Raw genomic sequence first — 6861 nt, forward strand, 5'->3', positions numbered from 1 at the left:
CTAGCCCTATGGGAACATGGGGTGTCTTAAAAGACAATAATATTTTGATGATTCCAGGAGTTAGACTGGAAAGGCAAAAAACCTAGGAAACTGCAGTTTCACACCAAATTCACATGGAAGAGGAATTAGAGACATGTTTCAGAACCAATGCAATGTCCTTAAAGCATGGAGATACAAGTTTATTAATAACACTAGGGGCTCGTATTTTCCAGTATGTGGAAAGAAAGTCAATTTAGAGGAATGTTCAACAAAGTGATCAACCAATGCCTGATTTACTGCATTTCAGATCTATTTGATCAAGAAAGGATTTGGCACAAGACTAATGTGTGCATGTGTGTGCATGCCTGTTTAAGCTGGCTAACTAATTCATTTATTTTTATGTTGGAATATTTTCATTTGACTCTATTTAAGCCAGGGAAGGAAGGAGACATAAAAAGAAATGGAATTCTTCAAAAGCAGTGATAGTTATTTTTTTGAATCCCCCTACAATATCATTTTTCCAGTAAATAGAAATGAGAATGTACCAGCTGAGGGTTTCTGTAGCCTGGGTAGAGAAAACTTAAATGAAAAAGTATTGAGTCACCTTCCTTTGAGTTGTATGTTGAAGTTATTTATATTCAGTTACTGCCCTGTATTCAGAATCAGCCTTTTATTTGAACTGTATTCATCACAGAATTGTGATGGCCAAAGTTTTCTTTTTGTATCAAAAATGGCATGGGGCAGGGAGAGACCATAGAGGAAAGTGTACTCTTCCAGGGCAAAAAATATCTACTCTGCAGTAGGAAATCCCACCATGGGTTATTTATGGTTTTCCATTTAGCATTTCTCTGCACTCTTCTTTTAAAAACCTATATATCCCTAGATAGAGTTACTCATGCAGACTATAAAATCTGAGAGTGGATGAATTTATGGGATCTGTGTGGGGCAGCATTGGAACACAGAACTAAAACACATAGGAACAAATGACAAAAACAGGGGGAAAATGTCAGAAATAGAAAGTAGAAAAGCAGTAGACAAGAATTTTATTATTCCTAATCCTGGCATGTATCATTTCTTTAATTAACTCATTGTATAAACTCATGAATGTCCACATTTCCCCCTCCCCCAAAATGAAAGGTGAGATCTCTGTAACCCCAAAGATCATTTTCAGCCAAAAATGTTATGAAATCAGTTTACTTCCTTATATTTCCTGGTTTGAATTCTGCACTGCTCTAATTCACTCTATGAGTTCAGGATGGATGGTTATGTGTGTTCAGGTGTTGCCCTGAAGACAGAGCCTGGAGCAGATAGCCCACCAGAGAAGAAAGGTACAGAAATGGCTCCTTACCTCTAAAACTGAATGACTTAAATTTTGTTACTTTACTAAGAAGAAAGGAATATATCATTTAGAGTCTACTAATAAGCAGGAAGACATACCCTTCAAGCATGTAAAAATTCCCTAGTGGCCTGAAAAAGTTACTGCAGGGTCTAAAGACAGTTTGATACAAGAATATAACATATACACAAGAAGAGCTTGACTCACCGCTTTGTGAAAGGCTGATCAGCATATTTACACAGAGTGCACAAGTGTAAACCAGTTGATTTTAGCTTTTTTCAGTTTTATTGACACAGTTTTCTCCAGGTTTTTCCTTACTATCACCAATTAGAAAACAACAACTTGTTCATCTCTCTGAAAAATATAGTTTCGTGTTATAAGGGCAAGTTAAGATTGAGCAGGGTAATGATGACTTTCTGTAAAGCAAAACTTGGGCTAAATAAAGTTAAATAGGAAAGGAAGTTTTTTTTCTTTAATTTATGATAGTCACACACAGAGAGAGAGGCGCAGAGACACAGGCAGAGGGAGAAGCAGGCTCCATGCACCGGGAACCCGACGTGGGATTCGATTCTGGATCTCCAGGATCGCGCCCTGGGCCAAAGGCAGGCCAAACCGCTGCACCACCCAGGGATCCCCAGGAAAGGATGATTTTATTGAAGGCTATTCCAGTAGGGTAGAGAAGCCAAAGCTCTGTCTGAGCTCAGTTCCACTAAAACAAGGATTGGAGAGCTTTTAAGGCATGAGGTAGGGAGGGGTGGGTGGGGAAAATTGTAGGCCATCTATATTTGCTAGTTGATCTTACCCCCAAAAAAGTAATTTTTTCATATTTTCATGACAATAGATAGTTTTTACAACTTAGAGCAAGGTACAGTGGGCTAGGGTTCTACTGGCCACAGAAGATATGAGAAAGGGTCAAGAAACTTCCTTGATAATTACTTGTGAAAGAGGTAGTTCCTAGCCCTTGAGAAAGACAACCTCAAGTTTTAAAACTGGCAGGAGATGGGGTACTTGGTAGCTCATTCGGTTAAGCCTCTGACTCATGATTTCAGCTCAGGGTCATGGGATTGAGCCCCAAGATGAGCTCCAGGCTCAGTACAGAATCTGCTTCTCTTTCTCTCTGCTCCTCCCCACCCCCAACCACCCTGCTCTGTCTCTCTCTCAAATAAATAAATAAATAAAATCTTAAAAAATAAATAAAATAAAATTGGTAGGTGGCTTTTAAAATTATTTCCATCTGGGGGCAGCCCTGGTGGCACAGCGGTTTAGCGCCACCTGAAGCCCGGGATGTGATCCTGGAGACCCGGGATCGAGTCCCACGTCAGGCTCCCTGCATGGAGCCTGCTTCTCCCTCTGCCTGTGTCTCTGCCTCTCTCTCATTCTGTGTGTGTATCTCAAGAATAAATAAATAAAATTCTTTAAAAAAATAAATAAAAAATAAAATAAAATAAAATAAAATAAAATGATTTCCATCTCAAAGGGGCAGAGAAAGAATTTAAGATTATTACTTCCCTAAAGTAAATGATCTAAGAGAAGAGAGATCAGGGTTTAGGGGCAGGAAGAAGCCTGTTGATTAGTTGAGCTGAAGGTATTGGAATCTAGTTCAGTCAAACTCCAGATTTTTTCCAATAATGTCTTTTTTCAAAATCTTAGAGTTATAATCATCACTAACATCAGAAACTAGCAAGCTCAGGGGGTTTAGTAAATGCTAGATACTGTACTATGATTTGGATGTGAATAAGTATAAAGTGTGGTTGCTCTTCTCAAGATGCTTTTAGTCTAGAGCATCAGGGGGAAATTAAAAGATTAAATGATCAATACAAGGTAAGTTGGTATATTTTAAATACCTAATAAGAACATTGAGGGTCAACTATAGCCAAATTAAAAAAAAAATAAAGAAAGAAAAAGAAAAAAGAAGTATGGCTAGAAAAATCTCTGAGAACTCAACAAGGAAGAGGTGAGTCAGGCATGGAAGTGAGATTGTATACATGTGAGGTTATGTTGAATTAAGCTTTGAAAGGGTATTATTTATGATGTCATAGGCTCTTTATAAATATATACTCAACAACAACAAAAACGGGCCAGATATTCTGGATGTAAGTATAACTGACTCGATTATGGGTTTCAAACTGAGTTCCTGGAACCCTGGAGTTCCATGGAGTACCAGAGCGTCACAGAGGAATTCAGAGGAAAAGAGAACATGGAGTTTTAGTGCTCCTTCCTCACAACATAGTGGCTCTGTTTTCATGTCTTCTACTTGGGGGTGATAAATTTCTCTGGAAAAAACAGATTTCAGTGCTTTAAGAAGGAGCTGAAAGCTGTAGAAAACAAAACAAAACAAAACATTCCACGTTGAGGAACAATTATGTGTAAAAATAATCTTTGTGGAGATGTTCACATTTGTAATTATGAACCTCTGCTCTACCTCTTTTGCACAATCCTTGCCTTAGGCTGAATAACTAAACATTTTTCCTTCATAATTCATGTCCTACCATGGTATGATGATGCCGTCTTTGGTGGTCTTCTGAGAGGCAGGGATGTGGATAGAGAATGAAAGATATAAGCACAGAGTCTGAAAAATATCAGAGTTATACCTGTAAGTGGGTCATATCCTCAGAGACTTCCAATCCTTATTGGTACAATAAAAGGCAATGGGACCTAGAGAGACCTAGAGGACCTAGAAGTATCATAATTTAGGCAGCTGCCACCCCACCAGCAACAATTCACAACTGATGTATACTCACACACACTTCATATATGAATTGTGCTGCCAAATAAACTGAATATAGTAGAAATGTAGGTTAGTACGATGGGAAGCTGTGATGACAGGGCTGGGGTCCTTGGGTCCATGTGCACTTCTCTAGAAATAAAACTTGATTTTCAAAATTCTCAGTGAGATCTAAAGTTATAGGTAAAGGTTTTTAAAAATAGGGTTGGGTTGTTAATAAATCTACTTATTTTACAATGGTATTTTACTGATATGTCCCAGGGCAAGCAGATTTTGAATATAGGAAGAATTTAGAGAAGAAGAAAAAAAGAATAATGTGGACGCATTGAACATCCCATTGAAAAACTTTACACCTATCCTGACACTCAGACGTTCTCTCAGGGTTTAGGAGAGAAGAGATAAGCCAGGGGCAAGGAAGCAAGTTAATCTTCTTTTACAACTTATCTTTGGGCAGACACGTGACTGCTTTTGGTTTGAATAAGAACCCAGACAAACTGACAAAAACCCATCTAGAAAAATGATCTCAGGCTAGTTTTATTTTCTAAATTCCTTTCTGTTTTTCTGATTTCTAGTATATTGTTCCTTTCTCCAAAAAAGAGAATGTAAAGCACTAGCTATTTACCAGGAGGCAAAATGAGCAGGTTAATCTCCTTTCTCTCCTGCTTCCCTCCCTTATCCCCAGACTCCTTCACTTTACCTCGCTTCTTTTGTGGGAGGTGGTATATTCCTCAAGCAAACTCCAGGCTAGAGTTTCTGCACTGTCTTCATTTAAGTACCGAGGAATGAAAGGAACACACGCCCCAGGAAGTTTAGCATTTTGCCTCTCTTGCTACCAAATATAATTCAAAGCAATGACTGATTCCTAAAGTCTCAGAAGTGGAGAAGCTTTTCAAACTTATGGGTGGCATCTTTCTCTCTGCATCATCATAAACTTCGAACTTTTGCTAAAATTGCTCACATCTCTTGATTAGAGAACTTGAAACTACAGGGCAAATTATGCTTTATCATCTCAGTTTGGCAAAGCCCAGACCCCCTTACATTCATTCAGAAGGGGGTTTCAGACAACTCTTTTGTAAACAATCTATTTTATAGGTGATTTCAATACTATTTGATGTTGCTGGTTTTGTTTCATGGGTCTTTTTTTTTTTTTTTTTTTTTTTTTAATTTTTTTTTTCATGGGTCCTTTTTAATTGGTAGTATTTGGCGTCCTGCATTAATTTCCTAATGAAGGTTGCCACTTAAGAAAAATCCAATAAATAATTAACTGGCTGAAATGCAGTTGAGATCTCATTATCTATATGTATTTCAATGGTGCCAGAATTTAGCTTCTGTACAGTGTTCACTTTCAGCAATGCCTTTAAAGGACCCAAGGTGCTTTTCATTTCGGAGTGCTCATAAATGAAGGACATAGTACCCCTCCCTCTGATTTTCTGAAGCATGGAAAAGACAGCACTTTATGTGTGGAGGTAAAATTATACATTCAGAAACAGGATCTTCTCCAACACAAAAGGCATCACTAAAGGAAAAATCATCCCCTGTGGCCTTTTCATTTTGGAGGATTGGATCATGTGGTGTCAACCCTCATTTACTGTCTTTGTAGTGGTCTGGTGGGGTTAGGAATATGCAAGAGATGACTTAAAATAAAAGGAAACAATATTGCTGGTTAATATCTACTTCCTCCAAGTTCCTTTTTGGGTAGGAGATTCTCACAACCTTAAACCCAGGTAATACAAACTTATATAAGAAGTAAGAGAACAAAAAAAAAAAAAAAAAAAAAAAAAGAAGTAAGAGAACAGTGAAGAAATTATGAAGGAGCTAAAATAGTAGCAGGCTTTATTAAGCTAAGTCTTTCTTCTTTTTAATGTAATTTTTTAAAGATTTTATTTATTTATTCATGAGAGACACACACAGAGAGAGAGGCAGAGACACAAGCAGAGGGAGAAGCAGGCTCCATGCAAGGAGCCTGATGTGGGACTCAAATCTGGGAACCCAGGATCATGCCTTGTCCCAAAGGCAGACGCTCAACTACGAAGCCACCCAGGCGTCCCTAGCTAAGTCTTTCTTTTTAGAAATGGAAGAATCAGGGATGCCTGGGTGGCTCAGCGGAGTTGAGTGTCTGCCTTTGGTTCAGGGCATGATCCTGGGTTCCCAGATTTGAGTCCCACATCAGGTTCCTTGCATGGAGCCTGCTTCTCCCTCTGCTTGTGTCTCTGCCTCTTTCTCTCTGTGTCTCTCATGAATAAATAAATAAAATCTTTAAAAAACTTACATTAAAAAGAAGAAAGACTTGGCTCTCTGCTCCTCTCCATTCGACAGACAGTGCAGTGCCAGCCATGTCCCTGAGACACGATGGTGAAGGTCGGAGTGAACAGATTTGGCCGTATTGGGCGCCTGGTCACCAGAGCTGCTTTTAACTCTGGCAAAGTGGATATTGTCACCATCAATGACCCCTTCATTGATCTCAGTTACATGGTGTACATGTTCCAGTATGATTCTACCCATGGCAAATTCCACAGCACGGTCAAGGCTGAGAATGGGAAACTTGTCATCAATGGGAAATCCATCTCCATCTTCCTGGAGCAAGATCCCACCAACATCAAATAGGGTGATACTGGTGCTGAGTATGTTGTGGAGTCCACTGGGGTCTTCACCACCATCTAGAAGGCTGGGCCTCACTTGAAGGGCGGGGCCAAGATGGTCATCATCTCTGCTCCTTCTGCTGATGCCTCCATGTTTGTAATGGACATGAACCACGAGAAGTATGACAACTCCCTCAAGATTGTCAGCAATGCCTCCTGCACCACCAACCACTCGGCTCCTC

The sequence above is a fragment of the Canis lupus genome, chromosome 15 (genome assembly GCF_048164855.1).
Source record: "Canis lupus baileyi chromosome 15, mCanLup2.hap1, whole genome shotgun sequence".
Classification (NCBI taxonomy): domain Eukaryota; kingdom Metazoa; phylum Chordata; class Mammalia; order Carnivora; family Canidae; genus Canis; species Canis lupus.